General features: G+C 36.8%; 1 protein-coding gene across 2 annotated transcripts in view; it reads left to right on the top strand.

Moving 5' to 3' along the window:
• Nucleotides 1–15,463, top strand: part of fam189a1 (family with sequence similarity 189 member A1) — a 346,103-nt gene that overhangs the window by 260,220 nt on the left and 70,420 nt on the right.

Below are 15,463 nucleotides of genomic sequence, written 5' to 3'. Positions count from 1 at the left end.
AGTGGGACCACGGGCCAGTGGTGCTGTTGGCAGAAAACTGCACTGGCCCAGGGTATCTATGACTGAGTGGATCCCCTTCTGTCTTTGCACTGGTTGCACTTGTGCAGTAGAGCGAAAAGCCAAACTTTAACAAGAAAGTCAGCATTTTCACCCTACTGAGCATATGCCAGCCCTGGGAACGAAGACAGACGGAAGAGAACCACTCGGTCACAGACAGATGTCACTACTTTATTGCATTTTAAGATTCTTAAGGCCATGGAAATATTCCTGTTGTGTTGTAGGGTTCTATGGAATAATTCCTGTTCTAAAATGAGAAACCTACAATTATGTGAGATGGGGCAGAGGTTTCTAGCTATTGGATAACCTAGATATATACTGAAACAGGCTTTGGATAAGGCTAGGAGTTGGGTTGACAATAATTTCCAGATGGGATGAAAAGTCCTAGGTCTAGTCTTTTCCTCAAAATTTTGTGGGGTGTCTAGACAGATAAATGAGGTGATATGGGGCAAGTGGAATATTCTACAGAAAGATAGTAATTTAAAGCCCTTGATTTCATACCCCCCAGTGATTGCAGATTAAAGGGGTGTCAATTTATGTTACTGTTGGTTAAGACAGACCTGGTTATATGCTACCAAAGTCTTACAAAGTGAGACGTGGGGATGCTTTTGGTGTCTTAGCTGTACATCACAGCAGTATATCTACCCTGGACAAAGATTTCTACACCCAGACACCCAGATGTTGCATATTACATGCACTATAACATACGGTATATATATATATATATATATATACTAGTGATAAGCGAATCTGTCCCGTTTTGCTTTGCCAAAAAATTAGCAAATCTTCGAAAAGATGTGCGCAAAAAGTGTGCACATCATTTTTTTTTGACACACATGTCATTTTTTTTTTTACATGCATCATTTTTTTTACGTGAGCAACAATTTTTTGAACTAATCTGCCAATGGCAAAATGCGGAAATTCGTCGCAAATCTATGCCTAACAAATTATTTTGCCCATCAGTATTATATTCTTATTTTACCTGCCCATGTGGTTTATCCTACATGGGTAAAACAGGCCAGACATTATATCTGAGGGTGGATGTGCGCTGTTCTCAAGTATAGCCTTTATAGATGATAGAAGTGGTAATTTCACCAGTGGCAAAACAATATCCAGAAATGGATCATCACCTACTGACTTTTAGATGCATAGAACTGATCATATACCCCCCATTAAAAAGAGGTGACAATAGATCTAAAATGTTGCTACAGAGAGAGTGCCTTTGGATAAGGACGTTGAATATGTAACACCACATGGTCTTAATGAGCAGATATCCTTTGCTTGTTTTAAAACCATTAAGGACTTTTATTATTGCTTACATGCCAGTTTTGTTAGGGTGAAGACACAGAGCTACTAGTAGCATCTACTTGTCACAGCTACTAAAATAGACAATGCTGATCAAAAATTGTCTGTACCAATTAAAAAAAAACAAACATATGTGGAGACAACAAACTTCCCCAGTAGAGATGTAGCGAACCTCACAAAAAAAGTTCGCGAACCCGTTCGCGAACTTCTGCCAAAAAGTGCGAACTTTTGCGAACTTTGCGAACCCCATAGACTTCAATGGGAAGGCGAACTTTAAAACCTAGAAAAGCCATTTCTGGCCAGAAAACTGATTTTAAAGTTGATTAAAGGGTGCCACGACCTGGACAGTGGCATGCAGGAGGGGGATCAAGGGCAAAAATTTCTCTGAAAAATACGTTGTTGACACAGCGTTGCGTTTTGTGCTGTAAAGGGCAGAAATCACACTACATTTCTAAACTTGTGTAATAAACTGCTTTAAAACGTCCGGCATCTACATGCCAATCAAGTCGTGTAAAGGTTACAGCCGGTTCACACGCAAAGACAAAACGCCGCAGTAGTGGATACGGAATATATTATTGCTGGTGGAAAAACGTCGCTCAGGTGATTTTATTGCAATGCAATGTCACTACTATGTGCAACGTGTTTGGTGCACTACTATGAATAACAGCAAACAGCACTGGACACGTTAAAGAACAGTAAGTTAAATTAAAAAAAAAAAAAATTAATAATAATAAAACAAAAGTGATCTCTGGTTGGTGCTGGGGGTGAACTACTAGGAGCAGCACACCAGTCCCCAACACAGCTAGACTAATAGCACTCGGCTCTATAAATTACAGTAGCAAAGTAAAAAAACACAAATAAAAAAAAATGATGTGAATGTGTGGTTGGTGCTTAGTGCACTACTATGAGCAGCACACCTGTCTCCAACACACACAGACGGAGCTGCAGTACACAATGAAAAGAAGACTAGAGTAACAGTAATCAGAAAATAAAAGCAGTCCTTACAAGGACTATTGGGTTACAGCAGATGAGATCAGCACAGGACAGCTGCCCACAGCAGCTACATACAGAGCAGTAGAAAGTAGATTACTAGTCAGCAAAGCTACCTAAACTGTCCCTCAAACCCCTGCACAGCTCTCTCCCTATGCTAACTCATCAAGCACACACAGGCAGAATGTAAATTGGCTGCTGGGCTTCGGTTTATATATGGAAGGGAGTGGTCCGGGGGTGGTCCAGGAGGGAGAGCTGCCTGATTGGCTGCCATGTATCTGCTGGCTCTGGGGTGAGAGGTCAAAATTTGGCTCCAGCTAAGGCGAACCCAAAATTGCGAACTTCGCTAAAAGTTCGCGAACTTGCGAACTTGCGAACACCCGATTTTCGTGCGAATTAGTTCTCCGGCGAACAGTTCGCTACATCTCTATTCCCCAGTTAATACCATGTCTGAGATCCAGATCTGTGTAATTGGCTGTGAAAAAGGAACTGAAATATTCCGAAAGCTTGCTGGGCTTATCATCTTGAATAGCCATTAACGTTATCACTATTACACCACTTTTGTTATATTTAAAATCAATTGTTTCTTCCAGTAAACCCCTCATGTGTTATATATGTATCTATTATGTAGTTTATATATAAAAAAAAGACATTTGGAACATAATGTTGCTGGAGCAAATTGTTGCCTATGTTGTGCTAGCACTGGAGAATCCAAACTGAGAGACTGATTTATAAATATCAGTGTTAAATAACATCATTATTGTACCCTATGGTAACCAATCTGATATTTTCTTTTATTGTCTTACTTGTGCTATATTGTTTAAAGCTGAATGTTTGTGCACTCTTGGCTATTGTAGTAGTGACATTTTTTTAGGGTAATGGCCCACATAGACACCAAAATGCTCAAATTTGTATTGAAAAGAACTGAATTTTTATCCTAGCTAGTCAAATCACAAATGTATGTGGAAATACTTCCTCTTATAATTTTGTCTAATTACAGAATTTTACTGACTACATTAATGCAATTTCAGTTCTTTTCAATTAAAAGGTGTTTTTTGGCATTTCGGAGGTGATTTTGCATGGGCTGCAGAAGCACCCAGTGTGCCATAGTTTTAATCTAGGGGCTCAGAAAACAATACGTTACTGATTATACTGCCCTTTTTACATGAGATCTGTTTACCTATTGGAGGCTGTTTTGTTTTACTTTCTGAGCTTACTAAAAGCCAACCTAAAATCATTTGAGCAAAGGGCTGAACTCAATGTGTATTTAATTATGAAGTTAATGGAGCATGTTCCAAGCTTAATGGATTCATTTGTTTCATTTCAAACCCAGTGGCTTCCTTGTAAAATTGTATGTTCCAAAAATAAACAATTTGTTCGATCAAACTGAATCAAAGTCAACCATTAACCACCAATATTTGATTTTGCTGTGAATATGGGGAGCAGTTTGCATCCATTATAGTTCAGGATATTAATTAAAAGGTTGAAAAATGTACCCTTTGGTTGTCTAAAGCAGTTGCACTAATATACATAGATTCTGATAAAGCTAAAGATTACTTTGAGTGTTCTTTCCGATTTATGTACAATTGCATGACTTTATATGATTCAACACACAATATTAACACTATTGTTGGTGGATTTGCACATAAATATATGTATTATAATTATTGGCCTGGACAATAATTTTTACTTCATGATTTTGCATCTAAAAATATAACATTGGAAGTTTACAGCAGCTTGAATAAAAGTTGCACTTTCTTTATAACTATCTTCTCTTCTGTTCTTTATAAAATTTGCGTTTAAAAAGTGCGATAGTATATTTAAGAAAACTTTGTAATGTTTGCTGTATATGAGCACTGATGTATTTAAGGAAATAATCCAGTTTTGGGGACCCTGTTTCTTGTAAGGTTGGAAAATGTTTCCAGATGAGAACCATGAGTTTGCACCTGACGCCCCTAAGTGCTCCAACTCCTGACCCAAAGACCAAGATTGCCATGTAAGGCAATCTTAATATATGAGGAAAACATTTCACATGGAATCTTCTACTTGGATCTTAGCAGTAGAAGCTAAGGCACATGACCTCTTTTACAATATAGTGGAAATCACATTTGTAAAGATTCACTTTGTTTATAGAAAGTAATTATATATATATTTGAATTCCACTGGTTATTAGTTTCTTTTAAATCATTGTTTTCCCTCCACATTACACATTTCTAGGAATAACACTTTTTTTAATTCAGTTGATCATCTCTTTGAATAGTAGAATGTGTTGGCACATTTCAGATACACTGGGCTCTATCCAAGAGGCCACACACTGTCAATTGTCAAAAGTTATATTCATTACTGTAGTGCTAATCCAATCTGAGGCAATTAAAATATTCAGTATAAATGCCATGCCTAATGAGAGGATATTAATGTTATGCCCCCCTCCCTCATGTTGGCAAGCATTTTGGCAGATGGGTACCATTATTACTTTTATATTTTGAACTCCATTTGAAAGGCATTGCTCTGTAGTCAATAACACAAATGAGCATATTCTGCATTATTAAAATGATGTGTTTATTTGTGCACTAAATATGCACCACCTATCAATGTATGGTATGGACTTTCATCTTTCAGTTATTACTTTGTTTTTCAATATCATTCTTCTTCGGGAAATAAATCTCGTAAACATTTACATAGGGAAGTATTTCACATCTCTCACTGGCCCTATTCCAGTGTGCCGTCTGTTTTCCCTGAAATCTCTACCAGCCATCTCTTCCTGCAGCACCAGTGCTCTTTTCCTTAATTCTCTGCATCATTCAGTCCCAAATGTGCTAAACACAGGCAGCTGAACTAACAATAATAAGTACGCATGTCATAATCATGAAAATACCAATTCTACAGTATTTCCAACTTGCTGTGCTGCTTCTGTAGTACAGTAACAGCTGGAACTCCATAGGCACAACATCCCTGCAACAGAAAATCACAGTATGTAGTAAAATGCTGAAACTATATTTCAGCGTGATTCCTTGAACAGCAATGGTTTATACATATTTAAAAACACAAACTGTTTATTTATGAAAAAAACATTGCAAATGAAAAAAGTAAATGTGGCTTAACAGAATTTCAAAGTATTTTTAATTTTTTTATTTGTAAGACAAGGCAGTCCTCTACTTGCAGGTGGAAGGTGCTCCCTTGTGATTTTCAGCGACCACATACCTCTGTGTAAAAATCTCATATAAACATAAGCAGTTGCTTTACATTGCTATGGAAAAATACAGCATTCATCTATCTTGGTTATATTGGTCCTGGGCTAGCTGGGCACATTAACAGGCTGTACGGTGTAGCGCAAGGGGCCCAAAATGCATTGGAATCTGAGGCCATAGCCGTTATGCTGGTGGCAAAGGAAATCATCAAGGAGGGATGGTGGGGGCGTTTTGGGTGGTGTGTTGGACTGGGGGGCTCTTCCTTTGCTGGGAGATGGCAGTGGAGCACTGTTATGGAGTGGTGGGCTCATAGCTTGAATTTTCTGGTGGGCTCCACCTCCCCCATTCTGACACTGGTCCTTAATGTAATGTACAGTAATGTAACCTGGGTTGGTGAGAAAAAAAGCTCATATATCGGTAAATAGAAGCCTAAATATCATTATAGCACCCCCAACACTCTTTTTGTAATGGCTGGGGGATGGCCCATGGCAGCCTGGCTACCCTAGGTTCAACTATGTTTATACCTATTGGTTATCTGCTTGGTGGAAGAGACAGTACTTCTTACTGCTGATCCCCTGATCTTCTCACTTGGACATGAGCTAGCTTAAATAAGGCTTCCCTTCCCTTATGCAGTTTGCAGATTATGCATTGACATTTTCCTGTTACGTAAATACTTATCACATATTTTTCATTTTATTTAGTTTCCTATTTCACTTATTATATCATGGTTTGTTTTTTTTGTGTGACTGCCAGCAGATATTTGTTGGATTAATATATGGTGGGGGTGGATTTTATGTGTCACTTTGGGCCTGCTGACTTGTTCAACAGCTGGCATAATGTGTAACATTATGGTTTTATTTATTATATACTAAAGCTGTAGCCTTAGCTTCCTCCTGCATATTGGCAGTTAGACACCTGGCTACAGCTGTTTGATTAAGCCTAATATTAAGTGTCAGATGGACACAAAACGCATCAGGCTTAATGAGAAGAGTGTATAATAAAAGTTTTTACCTTTTTAACTTTTGGATTTTCAGAGTGCCCTTTTTTCTGTTCCACAGCTGTTTGTGCCCAGGTTGGTCCTTTGGCATCAGGGTTACAAAACAATTAAGGAAAAAAAAAACAAGGGAACGGAAGTTTTCCTCACTTTAGTATACCAGGGATTTTGAAACCCATAAAAAGCTAATCTGACATTTTTATATTATCCTAGTTTCAAAAAATTAAATTTAACAATATCTGATCAGTTTAAACTGGAATCTGCTCCTCGTCCAACATTAGTCATTTGAATGTTACCTGCTCTCTGTAGGGCTATATTGGAAGTAATTTATTTGAGATATAATGAGCAGATCATGAAATTAAGGTTTGAAGGATAATGTTGAGGACTGGTAGGCAAGTTTCTTAGGATATATATTAATAGAGTGGTACAATGTGGTGACAACCTTTGCAAAATGACTCTGGGTTATATTATACTACAGGAATAAAAGATGTGTTTAACGTGAAGCATTATTCATGTTTCTCAAAAACTACAAGGGTAGAGAAAATGGAGTGTCAGCATTGATTGCAATGTAAAGTAACAATTCAATATTACTTTTTTGTGCAGAGGGAAAACATTGTTTGAAATTATTTTGTCTGTTGTTGAATTGTTTAAATGACCGTGCCCATTTTGACGCGACCGCAGCGGCAAATTTTCTCGGAAGTTTTGCGAAACAATTCGCCCATGGCAAAATGTGGAAATTTGCTGCAATTCTATGCCTGGTGAAAAAATTCGCTCATCACTATTGTTTTTATTATTATGTTGCTGTGGGACTGTTACATCATTTTATGAGCTTGTGTTTCAATGCATGATATATTACAAATAATACATGATTCTGCCTGAGATATAATGCTCTTTAAATACGATAGTAGAAGGCTTACTAAAGAAAAAGTAAATTATATGCACACCAGTATGAATTGAATGTTCCTCCAGCTTTCTATGATAGAAGAGAAAAAATAGATTTACAACGTTTCTTTGCATCTCTGGTTGGTCTCACAGTATAGCATCAAAATACTGTAATTTATGAAAGCTCCTGGTACCAGTTCATCTTTTGAAGAAGTTAGATTGCAAGATGTATTTCAAGCAACCATATAAAATGAATAGCAAAGTTACTTTTGTTAGAAGAACTCTACCTTTTAGAGAATATGTTGCCATCAGGAAACCACTACAGTTTTGAATCATCTATAAAAACCAAATACATAAAAAAAATTTGTTATTAAGGAAACTGAACATAAGTCAGAAACCTCAATTGCCTGTGTCACAGACTGTGTCATCTAGGTGCAGAATGATGGTTATCTGTTCATTTTGACTGTCATATACCTGCTGCTTTTACTGTTGTTCCTCTTGGGGCATTTTCACATTTTCACATTATCCATTGACCTTTGCAGAACTATTACTTATACATCAGAGTTTCAGTATTCTGTCAGGATAACAGTAGGCAAACATTCTTGTATACACTTTACAGACAGCATGCATTGCCACCAGTACTTGCTTATTGATATTTCAGTGTATATGTGTAGGATTTTTTATTGGGGGGGGGTTGGTGCTCCAAGATTACAACATTTTCTTAGGCATGGAGCAATTATTATGTTGTCTTTTGTCACCATATTGCTCTTTTTAAATAGATCATTATTGCAATTAAAATGATTGCTTTGAAATGTTGGCCTTGGTGTGATGTCAAATCACAATTTGCATCACTTATGCTCGCAAAGTCCTTACCGTTGTGTAAGAACCTAGTAACAGTCAGTGGCATAACAATAAGGTGGCAGGGCCCCCCTGTGAGAAAATATTCAGAAGGGCCCGTTGCCCCTGCAAACCCTCCCTGGCCCCTCCCACCACTGCCCGCTTACATCCCTGGTCCCTGTGTCTTGTGTCCAGGTAGGAGAGAAGGCCGGGGAGGGGAAATTTCTTTCTTATAGGAAGCAGACCTCCATAGTAACACCACTGGCAACAGTAATATTTAATGTTCGTTGAGGCTGAAAACACTTAGAAATATGATATGCAACACTGCAAAGTAGTCCTGAGAATCAAGTGTCAGTAAGATCTGCTGCTTGTCATGACGAATATGAAGCAGGCTCATATGTGGTTATGCAGGCATAGTTTGTAATTTTATTACTGTTTATTTTCCCTATTATTTAAGTATTTTTAGTATTTCTTATTGATATATCAAGTGCATTGGTTCTGCTTTAGTTTAGAATCCACTACTCTCAAACAAGTAGATTTCACCTGACTATGGAAAAAGGTTTGTCAAATGCACTGGAATCAATGGGACAGTGTAAATTGCATTGTGGTTAAGGCATTTTTAGCTCTGCGATAGCATATACAGTGTAGGATCCCTTATCTGTAAACCCATGATGCAGAAAGCTCCGAATTAACAGGACTCCATATTAAACAAATAATTCTAATTTTTTTAAATGATGCCCTTTTTCTCTGTAATAATAAAACAGTGCCTTGTACCTGATCCTAACTGAGATATAATTAATCCTTAATGGAGACAAAACAATCCTATTGGGTTTATTTAATGCTTAAATTATTTTTTAATAGACTATGTATTGAGATCCAAATTATGGAAAGACTCTGTATCTGGGAAAACCCCAGATCCTGAGAATTCTGGATAACAGGTCCTGTACCTGTACATTGCCCTATCTTGTTAGAGAAGCTCCTTTCCACTATGCTACAACTGTTCCTCGTAGAATAAACAGGCTACCATGTTGCATAATGTTGATGTTGGCAAAAACTTGTTTTATTTTTCTCCAAAACAAAATGCATGGCAAAATTCTATTGCGAATTTGTACACATTTACACAGCTTCGAAAAAGAATTTCACAGCAAAATTTTACGGTTTGAAAAAGTTCACTCATCCCTAATTAAATACGAATTTTAAAAAACGTGCGTATTGCCTTTAGCCAAATCATACTATCCACATTTCTCACTCTCACATATTATTACATTTTCAAGCTAAATATAGCTCCGTTATGTGGCTCTTTTTTGTACACAGAATCAAAGATTTGATTTTCATTTCTGTCTCTTGGCTCCGTTTTAATCAAAAATTGTCTAATCACCGCACATTGTTTATTCACATTAAAATACCACTTATAAAGCTCTTTTGCACAGACCAGAGAGCATAGAGCTCCAGAAAAGGCTCAGAAGTGGCGGCATGAAACACCAAGGGACATCATTTTAAGCACTTTATAATTAAAAGTCACTAGAAACTATTACAGAAAATCTGTGAGGCTGATTCTCCAGAGCGTCTAGACTGCAAACTTTTAATTTGGTTTTTCTATCAAATTAAAGTATGCCCTGGGATCAAATGAAATTGACCATAAGGTTATAAGTATCAAACTACAAGCTGTGCTGAAATATGCTAATATGTCATTTTATTATTTTACTAGAGGTGCAGATACTCATTCTTTTATATGAGAAGAGAAATTACACAGGAGGAGTTGGCAGCATGTAAATGATGTGACTGTGGGAAGCAATGTAAAAAAACAAAAAAAACAAATTCAGGCCAGTTTAGTTTAATTGCCATACTGTGTATCTTGCCTAGTTCTACCATTCCCTAGCTAAAAGCTTTTATTGATTGTCAGTTTGAATTAGAAGAGACATAGAATATGTTTAAAAATATACATTGTTTGGGGCTTAAAATATTCCCAAAGCTGCACAGTCATCAAAATTTTGCAGGAAGGTTTCATATGTATTTTGTTTGTACAAGAGATTTGCATCATTAATCGTCACACAGTGAAGGATTTGAGTTCCATACTTCCAATCATATGCATTTATGTTATTTTTATTATATATGAATTTATTTACTTTAAATAGACCCTCTTACCAAGCTGTTCAATGCAACCTGAGTATAGGGTGAAAAAGAAATAATCAGAGGTTATTTTCAGCAAATGTTGCATGTCAGAATGATCAGTAGATCTCTAAATACAGGCTTTTGAAATTCCATACGTTTCTAACTTGACTCCACCCCTTGCCTGTTAAGCCCCTCTATTGGTCAGTGAGGCTTTCATTATGCCAATGGATAACTGGCAATTTATGAGAAAAAAACAGGATTCAAATCTAATTTTAGCATCTTACATCTGGATCTACTGATTCTTCTAGCATGCATTTTTTTTAACTTCTAATACAACTTGACTCAAGTTGTACTGATCACTGTATGCTGTAACTATTTAGATTAGGATGAAGGTATCAAATAGAGGTTCTTTGACTGCTTGCTCTGGCAAGCATGCAACAGTCTTAAAGTGATACTGACAATAAAAAAAAACCCTCTTCAAAATATTAACACACATAAAAAGTTCCCTGCAGACCATGTTGATATTTTCTCTTTTCATTTTTTCTTTTGTAAGTAATTGTTATTTGAAGTTCCTAAGCCTGACTGTTTTGCCAACCTGACTGTCCCTTCTCAAGCTGTCAGTTAAAGCTGCTATCAGACTCCTGCTGTACAAATTTGACAGCCTCTTCATAGAGGAACATGGGGGATTGGATAAGTAATGTAAAAGCATCGGGCCAATACTTTTAAGGCAAAACTATAAAGAGCATGCAGAGACAATATTACAACAGATCTCTTTAAAGAGCAAATATACCCTCTTTTTGACATGGGCTCATTAATTTGGGCTTATGTAAAAAAAAAAGTACATAAACACTATCTGAACTTCCAGAAATAAATATAAATGTATTTTTTTCTGCACAGACATACCTGATTCCACAGAATGAAATAAACCCATGATAAACGATCTGCATAGGCCCAACTGAATGAACTAGTGTCAAAAAGGGGGGGGGGGGTGGTATGTTATTCCTTTAAACTAAATTAGCTATTGAGCTTGACCTTAAAGGAATACTGTCATGGGAAGTTAATAGCGCTTCTCCAGCAGAATACTGCATTGATATCAGTTTTTCAAAATTTCACATGGGGCTAGCAATATTCTTCATTTCCCAGGGTGGCACATACATGTGACCTGTGCTCTTATAAACTTCAGTCACACTTTACTGCTGAGCTGCAAGTTGGAGTGATATCACCCCCCTCCCAGCAGCAGAACAATGGGAAAGGGAGCAAGAGAAATCCAAGTCTAGCTTGGGACTCCTCCAGTTACATGGGAGTAGGAGAAACAATAGGTTACCTAAAAGCAGTTCTAGCACTGGCTCTTACTGAAAGCTCAGACTCAGGCACAATGCACTGAGATGGCTGCCTACACACCAATATTACAACTTAAAAAAATACATTTGTTGGTTCAAGAATAACAATTTAAATGTTAGAGTGAATGATTTGTCTATTGAAACAGTGTAATTTAGAAATAAAAAGTACACCATAAAAATCATGACAGTATCCCTTTAACTCCACCACGTGTTCTCTTCTCAGAATGGAGTGCTTAGATTCCAACACAATAAGTTATGGTTAACTAATATGTTTTAAAAAAAAAATCCACATTTGTCAAGTAGCTTTGTGTGTGGCCTGTTTTCATATCAATTAAAACAGGATGATATAGGAAAAAAGCAAATAGGAAAGTCATTAGTGACTTTAAAAAGTGTTGCTCATGGAACATACTAGCTGTTAAACTCAGTCTGCTCATGTTTAAACTTAGACAAACAGAATGATGTATTGCATATAGAAACATAATGGGGTTTAAATTTAGAACAAAGTGTAAAAAGGCAATTAGCATAATGAACTCCCATGAACAATGCTGAAAACTTCAAATTAATCATTCTTTTCCTTAAGGGGTATAGGGCTCACCATGCAGTGTAAGAACAGGCTCCAGCAGAGCTGAAACTTTTACTTATTACTGCTGACTGTAGGATTAAGTTATTGCCACCTTTTAACATTTGCACTCAGATCCAAATGCCTCTGAAGCTTATTTTACTGCTGTTTGAAAGCAAAAAATGCTTGGAACACTTTTACAAGGACAAACAGAATTTGATTTTGAACTGCACTTTTGCCTATAACTGGAAGCATTCATACCAATGTATTATTGTTGTGAAGTATCTGAGTACTCATTTGATAATTATTGATATATTGTTGGGGGTCACAGGGATCTGCAACTTGTACCATCTTGAAGATAAACCATTGATAAAAGGCATCATATTTCAAGTCAGTAATAAACCTTCTCTTTTAAGACAGAATGTTGTATGATCAGGATCTAGTTTATTATGCATTCTCTTTAAATTCATTTGTGTTTGATTAATGATGAGTCTAGTTGTAAGTAGCATTAAATAGGAGACTTCACTAATAACATATTAGTTCCATCCATCTCTCTCTTTTACTTTGTATTCCAGTGTTAATAGAAGTAATGGTGATTGGAAGAGAATATATTTATTTAATCATATTGGTTATTTAGACATTTACATTGTTTAAGGTTGCAGGATTGCCAATAAGGGCCAACAAAGTGAAATGTGAAAAACCCACAGTGCTAAAAACTTGCTTGTATGAAACATTTAGCCTAAAAGTGCTCTGTGTGTGTGTGTTTTCAGGTTAAAAAGCATCAGTATTGGGACTTTCAGGCATTTCATATTTAATTATATGGGAAAAGGTGGAGAACAATTTTGTTTGCTTTGGCCAATATAAAACTGTTTTTCAACACTTTCTCCAGTTATCAAGCTCCAGTCACACCCAAAAGACAGATTGTATAAACATAATCAAAACATATAAAGATGGAACAAGAAGTGCAGACTTTGCTGCAAAAATCTTTATTGGTCTCACAACATGTTTTGGTTCACACAGACCCTTTCTTTGTGCACCATACAATTTTTTAATCTAATTTTCATACAGCGCTCCTCCTCCCTGGTAGCATCATCAATTGAGTCCTTTGGTTCCATGTAGAAAATGTCTTCCAAATGACTATAGTATACTTCCAATTACAATAGCTTCATTGTTTGCTTTGGCCAAATGTCTAAAATGTACCTCATGTGCCAGAGGGCTAAGAATGTGGACTACCGTATATACTCGAGTATAAGCTGATCCGAATATAAGCCAAGGTACCTAATTCTCGAGTATAAGCCTAGGGTGGGAAATGCAGCAACTACTGCTAAGTTTCATCAAAATAAATACTAATAAAATTACATTAAATGAGGCATCAGTGGGGTATATGTTTTTAAATATTTATTTCAAATAAAAACTGTAAACTAGCTCTGTAAGTGGAGGGTCAACAAAAACAATTGTTTTATCAACAATGATACCTTAAGAGTACTCAGCAACCAAGCTAAAATACAAAGAGTTGTCCCAATGCCCCAAATGTGGTGCCCCAGAGGCCAACTACTTTCACTTGATGTGGTCTTGCCCACAAATACACCAATTTTGGAATCAGGTCCTAGACCATATCCAAAACACAACATCCTTACCTAAAATACTCAGTCCCAAGGTCTGCCTACTTGGCATTGTGGATGACATTACCCCCAAAACAGCATTGCGCATCCTTTATAGAACACTACTGTTTTATGCCAGGAAAACCATCCTCTTTCAGTGGATGGCACACTCTCCCCCAACAATTGCCAGCTGGCTCAATTTACTTATCTACCACTGATACAAATCACCTATATAGCAAGAGGATGCCCTCAAAAGTATGGCAAGATATGGGGAACATGGGTCGAAGCCATGGAATAATGCCACAGGGGCCTCCTTGGGAACTCAAACCTCCACTGGTAATCCCAAACCCTCCCCTCCTTGATAGGAATCTGAACACCATTTTGAGTAGGACATTACTGATTATTTAACCCAATGTACCGTTACATTCTGGCATGAAATGAACACGCTTGTAGAACCAATGTCAATGTTTTATGTTGTTTTATGTTACAAATGAATAAATAAACACCTTTGAAAAAAAAAATACAAAGAGTTAAAATCCTTCAAAACTATATATAGTTTATATAGAATATAAAGTGAAATGTCTAGTGCAGAATGGGACAGGTGAGGATGGTAGATTAAGATAAATTTGGGAGCGGGCCAGGGCACTAGAGGGTCTGGTTGCGGGTGGCCTAATTTGCATACAAATGACAGAAGGTGCTAGTCTGGAGAGACCCATGGCACCCGACTCGAGTATAAGCTGAGGGTGACTTTTTGAGCACATTTTGGGTGCTGAAAAACTAGGCTTATACTCGAGTATATACAGTAATTAATCCTGGTAGGGAATTCCACAGACTCACACTGACCCCTGACAGTAAAGAACCATGTTTCTTCAGGTAGAAGTTCTGTTCCTCATGTAAGTGGCATCCTGCTCTATGTTTTTTAGTATGTGGGAGAGCACATGATTAGAAAAGATACATCAGATTTACCAGTGACCAACAGTCTATTAAAAAAAAAAATGGAAATTCAGGCTCTAAATAGGAAATGTGAAGATGTTTATTCTGCTGCTGCTGCTGCTGCTGCTGCTTATGTGTAGTTCCTTATTCCTTGGGTGGGAAGATTGTTAGATTAACTGTAAAAACAAGTTATAAGTGTTTGCAGTTGAAAATTGAAAATGATATTTAGCCTGCAGTTTGCATATCTATTAGCTGTGAAGTAAACCAGGTGAGGATAATTTCACAGAACTGCAATAAATCAGACTGACTAGCTGTAATAGATACAGAGAGAATTTAAATGGTACAGAGAATTACTAAATAATTGAAAGTTTTAGTTTGACTTGACAATAAAACATCTACCTGTCCTTTACCAATTAACACCTTTTTAGTGTATCACGACTCATAATACAATTATAAATCCTTGGGAAAAAAATTACATTAAATAAAATAAAAAACATCTGTCCTTGAATGCAAATTGAAAGGTGTATGTAGTAATTTCATGGGTGAAAACTCTTTACTGCTCATTATCTTTGTTCAGATTATTGTGATGTTAGAAGTCAAGGACATAATTGAAGTCACCCAAGGAGAAAGGAAAGTTATTTTCACTACATCTCCAAAAATGTCAT

This window comes from Xenopus tropicalis, chromosome 3 (genome assembly GCF_000004195.4).
Source record: "Xenopus tropicalis strain Nigerian chromosome 3, UCB_Xtro_10.0, whole genome shotgun sequence".
Taxonomy (NCBI): Eukaryota; Metazoa; Chordata; class Amphibia; order Anura; family Pipidae; genus Xenopus; species Xenopus tropicalis.
Note: the sequence above shows the minus strand (reverse complement) of the source record. Positions and strands in the feature narration are given on the sequence as shown.